At 50.9% G+C, this 16,369-nt stretch overlaps 1 long non-coding RNA gene across 1 annotated transcript; it reads left to right on the top strand.

Moving 5' to 3' along the window:
* Window positions 1–10,106: 10,106 nt before the first annotated feature.
* On the top strand, window positions 10,107–14,969 carry LOC115278348. Its single transcript, XR_003902824.1, has 3 exons — window positions 10,107–10,401; window positions 14,529–14,616; window positions 14,702–14,969. It is a non-coding gene; the product is annotated as an uncharacterized LOC115278348 (long non-coding RNA).
* Window positions 14,970–16,369: the final 1,400 nt, after the last annotated feature.

The raw sequence follows: 16,369 nt of genomic DNA, 5'->3' as shown, positions 1-16,369 counted from the left end.
GACCTCTATTTATGTTTTTCTTCTTTATTCAAGTCTTCCCAGGAGGGGAGGAAAACACAGAGCCCATTTTCTTTTCCTGTTTTAGCAACGTGGGTGTGAGCCCAACACACACAGCCCTGGGAGGCAAACTAAAACCCACTTACTTTCATTGAAGGGGAGGATCGGGACCGGAGGGACCCGAGCACTATTAGTTAAATAATGGTGCTTAAAAATGCATTGAATTTAGCCGCCTCCCTCCCCCCTAAAAAAATCTGGAATTTTCCTATTGAGTATACTTTTTTTCCCTTTGCTTATGAATATTAATGCTCCTCTCAGAGAGATCTACTTGAAAAAAACAAGAATAAATTAAATACCTACAGATTTTTCTAATTCCTCTTTTTGGTGACATGCCGTCATTACATCAAATTACTGAGATGGGCCCGCTCCCTTTTTTTTTCTTTTTGGGTTAAGATTATGGAATATAAAGTATATGTAAATGGAGCAAAGGAGGAAAAAAAACCTGCGAAGGAAGAATAGGGAAGGAGAAGCATTAGGTATTCCGCCGGCGTAGTAGTCAGCCAATTAATCAAGCAGCGGCAAGAAAAAGATGCAGAGGGATGAGTTTGCCCTTCACGTTGATGGGGCCGGTGCAGGGCAAATGCTCCGGCACCTGAGCTCACGGTTAGGCGTGCAGAAAGGGATCATGGGAATATCTTCCTGTCTTTGTCTTTCTCATGAAGGATGGAAAATGTCAAGCTGTTGTTTGGCTGGATTGAGGGGGGTGGGGGAGAGTTGAGGAGAATTCACAGTCTGGCGAGGCAAGGTTTTAACTCTTTGAGAATGTCTCTGCCTCCCCTCCCTCCCCAGCCCCCAGCTCCACCTTCTTCCGTGTCTCCCAGCCCCTGAGCACATCTGTAGGGAACTCTGCCTGCAAACAGCAGGCAGAAAGGAGCTGATTGATGGTGACAGGCAGGCTGGGGCAGGCCGTGCGTGCTCGTGTGCGTGTATGCGTGCATGTGCGTGTGTGTGTGTGTGTGTGTGTGTTCCTGCACACATGTGTCACAGGCTGAGGGCGGGGGCCAGAAGCGTTTTCCCTTTCCCCCATCAGTGTTCTTTGTTCGCTCTGGAAATGAGCATGCGTGACCCCTTCTTTCTCCAGCCCTGTTACATCCCCTTGGAAGTGAGCAGTGCCTTGAAATCTGAGAGTGGTGACAGAGGATAACGGTAGTGATGGGACTTTGAGGCTTTGGGGCTCCTTCTGTATGCAGAGGCCACCCAGGAGTGTGACCTGCCAGTCGTCCCCTGGAGCTGCCAGAGTTCCGGTGTGACTCTGACCTCCCCAGGGCTGGTGCTTGAGGGACAGCCCCACACAGGGCCAACCGCCTGCACCAATAACACCGATAATAATAATAATTATCATTAACACTGATAATATTACTATTGCAATAACCTGCCAAGTTCCATTAGCCATGCTTTGTCTTGACTCCTTTAAGTGCCCATTGAATTCCTATGGCAGGTCACGTTTTAAAGATCCTGGCAAGTCCACGATTCTAAGGAAAGGGGTGTCGTCAGATGACTCATTAAGAAAATAAATATCTGATTCTCTTCCCTGTCTCTGGGAATGGGCATTGAGTGATCTACATAAACGAGATGCTGAGGGCGGAGACAAGAAGGAACTTGGTCTAGACTAGTAAGGGGGCACAGGCCTGAATCGCCACTTCCCACTCCAAAGATTGCTGTCATTTTGGCCAGAGACCATTGGACAACACGGCTCCATCCTGCCCATCACCCTCACCCAGGACCAGCCCATGACCGTCGCCATCCCGCTCATCATGGGAGCCCAGTGTGAGCACATACTGGATTCAGTCCATACTCCAAGTTTGGTCCATGGACCAGGAGCTTTCTCCCACCTGAGAGCTCGCTGGAAATGCAGGATGTCTGGCCGCAGCCTTAGTGTATCTGCATCCCCCAAACCAGGTGGTTTGTGTGTACCTTGAAGTTTGACAAAGCTCTTTTCAAACCAATTGTCTCCCCACATTCACTATCGGAAATCTAGAGGAGTCTGATGATCAAAGGCAGCTTCTACTCCATGAAATACGGTAACAGGTAGCATTTGCTTGGACTAAATATAGGCAACGTGTCTCAGCCCATCCTCACACCCCTGAGATGGGCACTGTTGTTATCTCCTACTACAGATAAGGTCCTGGAGGCACAGAGAGGTAAGGGGACTTGCCCAAGGACACACAGCCAGTAAGGGACACCATCATCGCATTTGGGATGAAGCACAGAATCCACAACCTTGACCTCCAGGCCAAGGATTCTCAAACTTAGGCTTGCATCCGAACCATGCCGAGGCCCTTGTTCAAACCAGGATCTCTGAACCCCACCCCAGAGTTTCAGATTCAGAGGCCGAGGGTGGGGCCCAAGATCTTGCACCACTAACCACTTCCTGGGACATGCCAGCTCACAGCAGGGCCATAGCTTCTGCCAGGAAACTCGCTGGCTTAATTTAAAGCTTCAGCCAAATGCGAAATAGGATCAAGATGTGAATCAGTGCCCTGCCCTAAAAATAATAATAATAATAAAATAGGAGGCCGGGGAGTGGCGGGGTACGTGGGAAATCTCAAACGACTAAATCCAAACAAACCAAAAGGTGAAAGGCACTCCAGAGAAGGCCCAATTGCCCTTTGATGACCCCTTGTTTGGTGGCACTAGCCGTCCCGACGCTCCCCATGGCCGTGGCTAATTGAGGGCACAGTGCAGCCTCGCTGCCATAATAAGCCTTCCTCTTATTAACCAGGACCATACATGGGGTCGTAATGAGCTTCCTTCCTCTGTTCATTAAACAGACATTTACAAGGCCCCTCCTGTCCTGGCCGGGCTCCGCGCAGGCCACTGGAGACCGGGAGGGACTGAGCTGCCCGTCCACTCCTAAGACTCCACCATGACGACATTCAAACGGCCGGCCGCACTCTGCCATCTCTGGAGGGAGGGGTGCTGATTCTGAGAAAAGAGGGTCAGGAGAGGGATTCACAGGTGAATGTTAGTTTCTTATAGTTGTGCACATTTTGCAAAAGTTATGTCTGTTAATGGACTAAAACAATGATGATGATGATTTTAAAATATAAAATTGTGGGGCGCCTGAGGGCTCAGCCAGTTATGCATCTGATTCTTGGTTTCGGCTCAGGTTATGATCTCACAGTTTGTGAGTTCGAGCCCCACGTAGGGCTCTGTGTTGACAGCTCAGAGCCTGCTTGCGATTCTCTCTCCCTTTCTTTCTCTGCCCCTCCCCCACTCGCACTGTCTCTCTCTCTCTCTCTCTCTCTCTCTCTCTCTCTCTCTCTCTCTCTCAAAATAAATAGACTTTTATAAATAAATAATATAGAAAATTGAAAGTAAAACCCCCAAGGTTCTGCTTCCCAAAGACTATCGCTTAAAAATGTTTTGACAAACGTCATTTAAGATCCCTCTCCTCCCCCCCTCGGCCCCCCACCCCATACAGATACGTAACTAGGCGTGGTCTCCACATCTGAGGGGAGAGGTAGGAAAAGCACTACAACTACGTCAGGCGGTTAAGAGCCAGAAAGGTGCCAGGGACACATCAGATGTATAAAATAGGGGGTGATAGCACAGAAGACTGTGTGTAGGGTCAGAGGGGGAACGGGTTGGCGGGAGGGGAGGGGAGCCACTGCTAAGGCTGGGCAAGTAGCAGGACCTGGATTTTGAGGACTCACCAGGCCTTGGCATGCAGTTTGGATTTTTCTCTAAAAGGAAAAGGGAGCCATGGAAGGTTCTAGGCAGGGAAAATACTGGGACACTTTGGCCTCTTGGGGAAAGCTTTCCTGTGGCTGGTGTGAGAGGCGGACTGAACAGAGAGAAGCCAGAACCAGAGAGTTTGGCTGCTTCAGATTCACCGGGGCTAAGGAATTTAAAGAGAAGTATGGCAGGATGCGGAAGAGCGGGGGCGTGTCCGGGTGGCGGGCACTTCCCGATCCAGGGAGAAGGAATCTTGGCTTCTGGTGCCTCCTTTCCACACACCGAAAAGAGCAGCAGCAAACACTTCCCTTGGGTGGGTCTCATCACCTCTCTCTGAGCCTCAGTTTCCAGATCTGCAAAATGGGATTCAAATTCCCACTTAGCGAAGCATTTAAACCGCCCAGGGATACAGCTGGATTTTGCAAATCATCAAGTTCTTTACCCACACTTGACATGGTAGCTCTTCTCATCCTGATGGTTGTGTTTGTCGCTCCTATTCCATAGAACTTCTCACACTTCACCTTCTGTTTGCATTCCCACGCCTCTTGCTTCCTCTGGCTCCAGAGGGGTGCTGTCAAATAGATCTTTCTGTGGTGAGAGAGATGTAGGTCTGCGCTGGTGCAGACAGGAGGGCCAACATTGCAGAGTCAGGCAGGTCTGGGTTAAACGCCAGCTCGTCTACTTTCTACATCCGCGACTTTGGACAAGTATCTTAACCTCTCCGGGCCTCCTCTTCTCCATCTGCAATAACAGCGTTGGGGAGGATTCCCGACTTCGACAGCTTTGCAAAGTTTGCGTGACATACAGTCTGTGAAATCATCTAGCTCAGTACCAGCCACATCGTAGCTGCTCAGGGAATGTACTTCCCTCAACCAGCCCCCCAGCCAGACATGAGGTAAGTCAACAGTTAGAAAGTGGGGAGTTGTTCTTGCTTTCAAAGGGTAGTAATAGGGGCATCTGGCTGGCTCAGTCGGCTGAGGGCCTGACTCTTGATTTTGGCTCAGGTCATGGTCTCACGGTTCGTGGTATCCAGCCTTGTGTCGGGCTCTGCACTGACAGTGTGGAGCCTGCTTGGGATTCTCTCTCTTCCCCCTCCCCTGCTCACATACACTTGCTCTCTCTCTCAAAAGTAAATGAACAAAACATTTTTTAAAGTGGTAGTAATAATTACACCACCACCATCCATATAACATCAGCTAGCACTGAGTACCACCAAAAGGCCCCGGGCTTAGCTACACTTCTTAGGTGTCATAATTATCTTAGTTATTCCATGTGGCAGTTTCTCCAGGTAGATTCTATTACCCCCATTTCACAGATCAGAAAACAAAAGCCCAGAGAAGTAGGCTAATTTGTCCAAGGTCACCCAGGAGCTCGAAGTAGAACTAAGGTCACCTGTTCCCAGTGCTGTGTTCTTATAAAACATGAAGACATATGGCCTCTTTGTAGCTGACTAGGTCATATCTAATCTTAACTGAGCCCTTCTCACATATGAGGCATTTATTAGACTTTATCCACACCCCTCACACTGCTCTCTTAGAGAGGCATTGTCAACCCCACTGTCCAAGGGTAAAACTGAGGCTCAGAGAGGTGGAGCCATCTGCCTGAGGTCACACAGCCAGGAAGCCTCAGATAACAGGTCCGGAACCAAGTTGCAGACTCCAGGATGGTGGCTTGACTTCACCGCCTCTGTGTGGCAGGTGGAGAACGGGCAACATGCCGGTGCCCTTCCTGGAGGGACACACACCTCCTTCCTCTTGTGAGCCCTCCCAACCCGGGGTGGGGGGGGAGATGGCCCCTGAGCCCAAGGGCTTTAGAAGAACCCCAGTTGTTCTCTCTCTATTCCGTCTCCCTCACTGGCTCATGCCTTCCAGCAATTTATTCTCCCTGGAATGTGCCTGTCTTGGGCTTTGATGGATTCTGGGAATTTCCAAAATGCTGATGTGAAGATGGAACATTCCTATTTTTGGAGGAGAAACGCCTCCAGCCAGACACCCTGAGAAAGAGTACTGAGCTGGGAGCCGAAGACCCGACAGGCACAGTGTGAGCCTCTGGGGTCTCAGTGGTCCCATCCACAAAATGGGCAACTTTGCCCAGGAGCTAAGCCCAACTCTGATGCTCCTGGCTTTGCTTCTTAGATCCTGGACTCAAACCCTAGGCCCTTAGTGTTGGTAATGCAGGCAGCTGCCTCCTTGGGGGTGTTGGAGATGCCCCCCAGGAGATACCAATCCCCACCTGTAGATGCAGGATGCATGTAGGAAGGGCAGGCCCTGCAGAGAGGGTGCTGTATCTCCGGGGCGCTGTTCTCACCCACAACCACACCTGCCCACCTACACCATTCTTTTCCAGAGCGGCAGTAACCGGTCCTGGGAGAGCTGAACCCTGGGAAAATCTCTCCCCGTTCCTCTCAGTATCGTGTGAGTGACACAGTAAAAACGCATGAACGTGACATGGCATTCACCATCAATTTTCAAGTGGGAAAAACATCACCATGTGAAGAAAGCAAGTTACAGAGTAATATGTACGGTGTGATGCTATATTTTAAAGCTATATACTATTTAAACGCGTATTTATATGTGTAAGTATAAAGTTTATGGGGAAATGATCCTTGAAGCACATAGAGCAAAATGCTAATGGTCGTTTTCTCTGGCAAGTAGAAAAAAGGATTTTTTTAAAACTTTCTTTCCCCAATTCCATAACCTATAAGTCACTGAAGCAGGGATGGTCTCTAAGTTTCAGCATCTGCCAAGCACTGACGCTTAGTAGGTGCGCAATGACTATTTGAAAAAAGAATGGAATGCAAGTTTTCTACATGTTTTCTTTGTTTTTAATTTTTTTAATTTTATTTATTTATTTTGAGGGAGAGAGACAGCGAGTGAGCAGGGGAGAAGCAGAGAGAGAGAGAGAGAGAGAGAGAGAGAGAGAGAATCCCAAGCAGGCTCCATGCCGCCAGCACTGAGCCCGATGGGAGACTTGAACCCACAGACTGTGAGATCATGACCTGAGCCCAAACCAAGAGTCGGACGCTGAGCCACCCAGGCACCCTTCGCTCTTTGTCTATAATACACGTGGCTTGTTCTTAAAAAGAGGAAAAGTTAGCAAGTGCTTCATTAAATACTTTTTTTTTTAAGTTTCTAAATGTTTATTTATATTCGAGAGAGAGACAGAGAGTGAGTAGGGGAGGGGGAGAAAGAGAGAAGGAGACACAAAATCCAAAACAGGCTCCAGGCTCTGAGCTGTCAGCACACAGCCCACATGAGGCTCAAACTCAAGAACTGCAAGATCATGACCTGAGCCAAAGTCAGATGCTCAACCGAAGGAGCCACCCAGGCCCTCCAATTAAGTAAGTACTTTGAAAACAGGCAGGAAGTTGGTCTGCAGGAAGTAGCACTGTGGGGGTTGGGACAGAAGGAGGGTGGGCTGCTTGGGGTGACAGGAGGCAGGAGGGTAGGGTGGTGCTGTGCAGGGCAGAGTCCTCCAGGGAGGACTCCGGGCTCAGCCTCCAGCACAGCAGGAGGCCGCATGCACAACAGGCTGTTCCCAAAGCAGTCTTCCCCGGGGAAGGGCCAAGAGCCCCCACACTTCCGGAATATGAGGATGGCGTGAAAGAGGACCGTCAATCCAGCAGGGATCACCAGTGCTAAGAAGTCGCCCAAAGCAGCCAGGCCTAGGGTCACGTGAGCTGCATATCCTGACCACTCTGAGCCTCAGTTTTCTCACCTATAAAATGGGGACTGCAGACCAGGAAGCCAGCCCTCCCTCTATCACCTTGCAGGCTTCTTCTCCCGCATAAAATATCCAAGGGAAGTCTCAGGGGCTCCCAGGGTCTGCAGGAAGAGGAGGCTGGACAAGAGATCCCAAGCCACTCCCTACAGGTGAGTGGCTCTGGTCCCCAGCTGTGGCGAACTCCCAAGATGCTCCCCAGGTGGCCTTGCGTGCCTGGTGGGGGATGGGGGGGGGATCAGTGAGAAGGTGCTGGCCTGTATGCAGACTGCGGGGGAGGCCGGGTTTTCTCCCCCGTCACAGAACATCAGGCTGCTCTTCTCCAAGTTCAGAGCCGTGATCTGGCTTCAGGGCCACAACTATTGGTAAACTCTCAGTGGGGGCGGCGGGGGGCATGCTCCCTCCCTATTAAAGAGAGTTCCACTGAATTGGTTTGATTTGTTTTTTTTTTAATTTTTATGTTTATTTATATTTGAGAGAGAGAGAGAGAAGGAGACACAGAATCCAAAGCAGGCTCCAGGCTCTGAGCTGTCAGGACAGAGCCCGATACGGGACTCAAACCCACGAACAACGAGATCATGACCTTATGTGAAGTCAGATGCTCAACCGACTGAGCCAGGCTGGCACCCTTGGTTTTATTTTGTTTTATACTTATTTGTTTTCAGCCCCAGCACCAAGAGTTGCTGGGATGTGTCCTGGGGTCCAGAAAAAAAACCCAATTCGCTAGATGGTGAGCCAGAAGGAAAACAAGAATTTATTGAATGATCAACCAAAACAATGAGCCATAAAAGAACATGAGCTGGACATCACACCATGCAGTGGCCGCAATTCCAAGACCAGGCCCAGGGGGGTGGAGGGAGGTCCTTCTGGGTGGAGGCTGCTGGAATCCTCTGTGGCATGGCACAGGGCAGGGAGGAGGCGGTCCCCCTCCTGACTCTCATAAAGGTGCTAACCCCACTCACAAGGCTCCGCCCAGAGGCCCCGCCTCCTAAAACCATCACAGTGGGGCTTGACCTGTGAGTTTTGGGGATGCACACACTCCGTCGACTGGAATGGAGCTCCAGAAGGGCCAGTGCGGGTAGGAGGCGCAGTGCGCAGAAAGCCTGCGGCGTCAGCTACGGTGCAGGGCCCAACCGAACCCCTCAGGGCGGCTCCAGACACCGGAAACCGACGCTGGAGAGACGCCGGTGGAGGCAGGGCCCACCGCCTGCCACCATCTCCAGCCCCCAGCCCCCAGGCCCCCTGGAGGACGGGCTTCCCACCTGTGTAAACCCGTCTACTCCACGCCTGGGGCATTCGCCCCTGGAGCCTCCCGGCAGGTCCCATCGGGTGCTGGGCACTCTCCCATCGCCTCACCAGACCCCTCCCGCGCTGCCTTGCCCTGCTCGCTCTCTGCTCTCCGCACTGGGGATCCACCAGTGTGGACCACAAGGGGCCCTGGGTCCAGCCAGGGGGACGCCCCGCAGGAGATGGAGAGACACGAGGTGGGCTGCCCCCTTCCGGGAAAGTCGCCCTGGGCTGACTGGCTCGGCTCCGCCAGCGGGTCCACACACAGCCTCTCGGCGTCGCATCGTTCTAGAAGCCTCTCACTGAGGTGCTGGAGGTGGTGAAACCTCCCAGCTCTACTGCCCCTGGGGGCCGGCCCCTCCTCCTGTAAGGCAACAGTCCTTTTACTGGTCCTCAGAGAGGCCGGTGGAAAGCTCCCTGCCAGAGCCTCGCTGCCACACCTGCCTTCACTCCCTGCCTCTGCCCTCGCCTTGCCGACCGCCTTGCCAGGATGCCCGCCCCTATGCACCCCTCCACGCATAGCCTCCAAGCCCAGCCCCTGCCCCGCTGCACCGCCCCTCCCCCGGCGCGCCAGCACAGGCATCATCTCCTCGGCCCTGGCTGGGCACCTCGATACACCACGTAACGCGCACCAACTCCCCCGCGAACTCTTCCCAGAAACTCTGTAAAGCAGCTGTAAGTATTGGCCCCATTTTGCAGATGAGGAAAAACCCTTAGCTTTCCAACCTCCACACTCACACACGCAGGTTCCCCGCCGAGTCCTCTTGGCTCACGCAATCCTAACCCATCCCCGGCAATTCCATTGCCTTCCCTCCGGAAGCCTGACAACAGTGAACTCTCCACGTGCCCACACTGCACCCACCTTCTTTGCTCAGCTCTGAAGCGTCTCTTCTGGGTTTCGCCCTCACAGAGGCTGAGGGAGGACCAAAGAGACCAAAAGCCAGGCTGGGGCCAGGTGTAGTCAGGGAAGGCCTCTCTGCGGATGATGGCAAGCTGAGCACTGACAGGCCAGCAAGAGGGAGTCACAGGAAGACTTAGAAAGAGTTTTCTGCAGAAAGAGCAGGACGTGCAAAGGCCCTGAGGCACTGAAGAGAATTACCTATGGTTTCATACAGCCCACTGATTCTCAACAGGGGGAGGGAGCAGTTTAGCCATGTCTGAAGATGTTTTCGGTTATCACAAGGGCGTGGGAGGAATACATCTAATGGGGAGAAGCCTAGGGTGCTGTCAAACGTGTCACAATGCACAAGACAAACCAAATCAGCCCAAACACCAATATGCCAAGTCTGGGAAACTGGTAAGTGGTAAGCACATTTCCTGGCCCTCCTCAGACCTGCTGAATCAGGGAACTGGGGCCGGGGGGAAGCTGCTCTAACAAGCCCCTCCGGGAACCCCAAGTCTCTTGGTGTGACAGCCACTGGAATAGCGTTGGTTCTCAGCCCTCCCTGTGCACTGCAGTCACACAGAAGCCCCTGCAACTCACGACTGCCAGCATCTACCCCCAGGGCCCCTGAATGACGAGTCTAGGGGCCCAAGCACGGGTATACTCCAGAAGTGTCCGGTTTCCAAGGGCAAGAAGCACTGAGCTAAGACAGAGAGATCAAACAGCGAGAGGAGAGACATCTATAAGGACCAGAGCAGCGGGTCTTAAATTACATGGTAAGGAGTAGAGACCCTATGGCTAGGGTCCTGGGGAGCCTGGTGGGTGTCAAGCAAGGTAGAGGCTCTCCCAGATGGTTTAGGCAGATCTCTGGTCTCGGGGAGAAGGCTGGATGGGACAGGCAGAGGCTGAGGTGGGGACACCAGAGAGGGGGCCTGAGAGCTGATGGTGGCCTGAGCTGGGCTGTGTCCTCCTAAGAGGTGTGTACAAGTTCAATCCCCTGGTACCTGTGAATGTGATTATTTGGAAATAGGGTCTTGGCAGATGTCATACTGTGTTAGGGAGCACCCTAAATCCAAAGACCTTATGAAGAGAGAGGTTTGGAGGCATACGGAGGTGTGCGTGTGCGCACACACACACACAACACAGACAGCCATGCGGAGACAGAGGCAGTAATTGGGACCATGCGTCTACAAGCCGGAAAACACCACGATTTCCAGCGACCACCAGAAGCACAGAAGGGGTGAGGAAGGATTGTCCCTTAGGGCCTGTGGGGGGAGCGTGGCCCTCCCAGCCGAAGGGGCCCAAAGCCCAGAACAGCCACCAAGAGGGATCGGGCCCCAGACACACTCCCCTCCTTGGGGCCTAGCACTGTGCCGACACAGGCTGGGACTGGAGGGGCAGGTGGAGGGTTGGCAGCAGAGCCAGTGTGACATGGGCAGACCTGGGGCCTGGCAGGGAGGCCACCTGTGTCCCAGAGGTCTGCAGAGCCTCAGGAGACCGTGTCGTCACCCACAAACTGGACAAGGATTCCCCAGCCCTTCTCTCCCCCTGGGAGGGGTGAAATGATGAGCCCTGGAGCAGACATGCCAAGGCATCACCCAGCCCCCAAGGCCCCCACCAGGGTCGTTCCGGTGACCCCCTAAACAATCTCCTGCTTCTGCCCTTGACTCCCTCGAGTGCATTCTTCACACAGCAGCCAGAGTGATCTTGTCAAAATAGAACCCCAATCTTGTCACGTCTCTACTCAGAACCCCCCAGAGCTGCCATCCCTTCAGAAAGTCAAAGTCTTTATGACATCGCACAGGTTGTGCATGATCCAGATTCATGCTACCTTGCTGACCTCACTTCCCCTTCCCACGCACTGCCCCAGACACACTGATTTTCTTGCTGTTTCTTAAACAAGCATGTGCCTGCCTCAGGGCCTTTGCATATGATATCCATGCTGCCTGAAACGCCTTTCCCACAGGTATTAGGGAATATCGCCCCCTCGCCTTCTTCAGGTCTTTGTTTGAATAGCATCTCTCCTGAGTGCTCACTTGACCTCCCTACTGAAAAGTGTAACCCTCTCCTTTATCACCTCTGACCCCCCCCCACCTTGCTCTTTTTGTTTTGTTTTTTTAGAGAGAGTGCATGTATGTGCACAAGTGAACGGGGAAGACAGAGGGAGAAGGAGAAAGAGAATCCCAAGCAGGCTCTACACCCAGGGTGGGGCCCAATGGAAAGATCAATTTCATAACCGTGAGATCATGACCTGAAACAGAATCAAGATGTTTAATGGAATGAGCCCCCGAGGCTCCTGCTCTTTTTTAAATAGGTACTTTTGTTCTGTTCATGTTTCTCACCCCTCATTGGAAAACAACTGCTGTGAGCAGGGCTTTGGTCACTGACATGTCCTCAGTGTCTAGAACAGAGCCTGGCACACAGCATTACCCAGAGAAGGCCACGGAGTGAATGTGTGGTCAAACCTGCCATGTACGGAGTGATCACAGCATGCCGGGCCCTGAGCTGAGAGCTCCACATTCATTATCCCACTCAATTCTTCAAATGCTGGAAGGACAGCGTGCGAAAGCCATCACGTCCTTCATATGCTAGAGATGAAGGGACCAAAATTCAGGCAGGGGAGGTGACTTACCTACAGTCCCTCACCTGGTTAAGGTGAGGCCACCACCTGCACCAACTGGAAACTGGGCATAAGAACAGGTGGGTCTAGCCTTTCTATTCACCTAGCTAAGTGCTGTAAGGAATTTTGAGCTTGAATCTGTCTCAGCACATGTAATTAGCACGCACTAGTTGAGCACCTACTATGTGCCAGGATGTGTGTGGGGATTCAGTGTGAGATGGAGTGCCTCGTCTTTGGAACTAACAGGCTTATGGGGTGGAAGGCTGTTCCCAGATGTCCTGTGTGGGATGATGATGATGATGATGATGATGATGGTGGTGATGATGATGATGATGATGATGATGGTGATGATGATGACAATGATGATGGTGATGATGATGATGAGGGTGATGTTGATCATGATGATGATGGTGAAGATGATGGTGATGATGGTGATGATGATGATGGTGATGATGATGACAATGATGATGATGGTGATGGTGATGATGATGGTGATGATGGTGATGATGATGATGATGGTGATGATGATGATGGTGATGATGATGATGATGGTGATGATGATGATGGTGATGATGATGATGAGGGTGATGTTGATCATGATGATGACAGTGATGACAATGATGATGCTGATGGTGATGATAATGATGATGATGTTGACATGATGATGATGATGATGGCGATAGCTAACTTTCATTGAGCACTTACTATATCCCTAGGCCCCCATGAGTGATTTATCTGCACTCCCTTAATCCTCCCAGCCCCGCTTTGAAGTGAGCACTCTATTATCCCTACTGAACAGAGAAGATTGAGGCGCAGAGAGGGATAGGGTCTTGTCCAAGGCCACACAGCTAGTGAGTGGGAGTGAAAGCTGAGAACCCCACCCAGGCAGCCCGACTACAGAGACCATCACCCCACTCAGTCCCTGCCTTTCCCTGAGGCATGTGGGTGAGTGAACAAAGCATACGGTCCAATCCACTGCAAAGTTATTTGCAGTGATAAATAACACGTGTAACAGAAGTTTATATAAATCGTTAGTGGAGGATTTACGTGGCGAAGGCTGGGGGCAATGGCCTGTGACCAGTACCTGTAGCTGTTAGCACACCATGAAATGACAACACTGCTGCCTGCTGCAGCCTGCAGCCCTCCCCTGGGAGTGTGACAACAGTCTGGGGCTCCAGACTCCATGCCCCCTGGAAGGACTATCATGGGCCCAGCCAGCCAAGGGACAGGAGGAGGGGGTCAGTCCCCTCAGAACAGGCCAACCAAACGTAAACATGATGAGTGGGGATGAGAGTGCACAGGACTCTGAGAGAGCAAAGGATTCCTTCATTCACTAATCCAGCATTGATTCAGCACCTACTATGTGCTAGTCTATGAAATGAGCAAAGCAAGCTGAATTGCCCCCCTCATGGGGCTTATATACTAGTGGAAGAGATGAGATTAAAATCTAACCATGGATGAACATCTGACTTTGGCTCAGGTCATGATCTCACATTCATGGGTTCAAGGCCCACATTGGGCTCTGTGCTGACAGCTCAGAGCCTGAAGCCTGCTTTGGATTCTGTGTCTCCCTCTCTCTGCCTCTCCTCTGCTCACACTCTGTCTCTTCTGTCCCCCAGAGAATAAAATAAAATGTTAAAAATATAAAATCCAACAAAATCTAATCATGAAAATAGGAGAGGCATACTACTACATGAGTGCAGAGAATGAATGGATCTAGCTCTGACCAAGAGACATGCAGGGGGAGTGGAGAAGCATGAACTATGAAGAAGCAATGCTTGGTCTGAGGTTCAAGAGAACAGAAGGCAAAAACCCTCTGAAGTAGGCAAAAGGAATAGCATGTGCAAAGGCCCTGTGGCAGGATCAAGTTACCAAGAAACGGGTTGTAGGCCTGAATCTCAATGATGCAGTCAGAAAAAGGTAGAGATATGAGGTTGGAGAGGTAGGTAGGGGTAAATCTCACGAGGCTTTGTGTATCGTCCTACAGACTAGCCCTAAAAACAGCAGAAAGTTCAAGAGACGTGCTAACTTGTTCAGATTAGCACTTTCTACAATAACTCTGCTATGGAGTGGGGTGGCCAGAACAGCCTCAAGAAAATCATTAAGGAGACTCCTATGGTGATAACTTCAGTAACTTTGGCTATTTGGCTAAGTCGGTGGAGGGTTTGATTCAAATCTCAGCTCTGACATCAACTCGGTGGTCTTGGGCAATGAACTTTGTCTTCCTGAGGCTCAGTAGCCCCATATGTAAACTGGGGATACACCCTTGCAATTACCCACCAGGTCAGGCATGGAGAAGATGATATAGATATAGGAAAGTTCTTGGCCCAGCAGAAGAAAGGAAATCAGGAGAAGCTGCCTTCGACTCCAGGTAAGTTCTGCACCCCTTCCTCTGCCCCTCTTCTCTCTCATTTCATCTCAGAATAACTTAAGCCCTACCTTTTTTCTTTTTTAAGGGATCTTTAGGGGACATCGTGCCTTCAGAAGAAATTCCAACCTCACTAGACACAGCCAGGGGAGGCCACATGCTCTTGAAGGGTCATCCAGCTTTGTGGTTTGACCACTCCTTACCTGGGCATTCAAGCTCTCTACAGTCCAGCCCCGGTTCACAACTGCTGGGCAGACAAAAGTGGGGAGGTGGCAGGACTTTGCAGAGCATGGTGCACTTTTTTGCCCCATTTTCCCTTTTTTTCTTAAATGTCACAGAATCCAGTAAAGAGTTTCATGGAGGAGGAAGATGGAATCATACTTCTGATTTTGTCATTTCACGTGATTACTCCAGCCACAGGGTGGATGGATTGCAGAGAAGCAAGACTGGAAAAGATGGGGGTGGAAGTGGAGAGAAGTGGACAAATTCAGGCTGAGATCTGTAGTTAGAACAGATGGGAGGAGACTGGGGTGGGGTGCGTGGGGCGGATGTGGGAGATACAGAGAGAAGCCAGGGTGACTTCCAGGCTGAGCTCTTGACTTAAAGAACTGTCACATTTGGGGCACCTGGGTGGCTCAGTTGTTTCAGCATCTGACTCTTGATTTTGGCTCAGGTCATGATCTCACGGTTCGTAGAACTCTGGGCTGACAGCACAGAGCCTGCTTGGGATTCTCTCTTGCCTCTTCCCTGCTCACTTGCACACACAGACAATGTCCCTCAAAATAAATAAACTTTAAAAAAAAGAACTTTCACATCCAGCGCTGTACCCATGACACCTGGTGTATAGAGATACTCAGTGACCTGTCTTGCAATGAAATGACATGATGGGACCCAGGGTTTTCTGTACAGATGTTTCTTAATGGAGATAGTGTCATATCCAAGGGGAATGTGGGGAATGGATGGTGATGGGAAGAGCCTTTTCTACTATCCTGCTCCAGTAGTTCTCTGGAGGGGGGAATATTTTGCACCCTCGTGGGACCCTTGGCAATATCTGGAAATATTTTTGGTTGTCACAACCTGAGTAGGAAGTGCAACTGGTATGTAGCAGTTAGAGGCCATCTATGCTGCCAAATAGCCTACAATCACAGGGCACCCTACCTCCCACCCCCCAACCCAGCATGGCAGTTGCACCAAGGTTGTGAAAGCCTGCCCTAGAGATTGAGAAGGAGTAAATCACCCACGCTGGATATGAGATGCCCAAGACAGTCCTGGGCTAAGAATGGTCCCAAGTCCTTCGAGAATGTTGAATATCCTATCTGGACACCCATTTAGGCAAAGTCCTACTTCATAATTACCTGAGCCTGAGGTATACGTTATCTTATACAGAGCAAAACCTTTCTCTTTTTTCCATTGTCCAGTTTTACTTTACATGGGATTTTCCTGAAATGCAGCCATCCGTTGTGAACTGGAGGAAGGCAGTGCTCAGTTTCATCCAAAATTCTATCAAAAGTTGTTTTGCATTTTGGAAAATCCAGGCTTTGGTCTCAAAGCCACTGGGGAACGTGAGCTACTGCCACAGCACACCTGTGTGGGTCGACATTCCCAGAAGTCCCCGCTCACGGTGATGGCACCCATACACATGAATATACTAATTTAGCTCTTATTTCAAAATGTCAAATATAGAGAAAAATGTCGACAATATTCAACTGAATATTTGTCTGAAATCTCAACTTATTCATTATAAGTAGGTACAAGC

Source organism: Suricata suricatta, chromosome 14 (assembly GCF_006229205.1).
Source record: "Suricata suricatta isolate VVHF042 chromosome 14, meerkat_22Aug2017_6uvM2_HiC, whole genome shotgun sequence".
Classification (NCBI taxonomy): Eukaryota; Metazoa; Chordata; class Mammalia; order Carnivora; family Herpestidae; genus Suricata; species Suricata suricatta.
The sequence above is the reverse complement of the archived record's forward strand: the minus strand, read 5'-3'. Positions and strand labels throughout refer to the sequence as shown.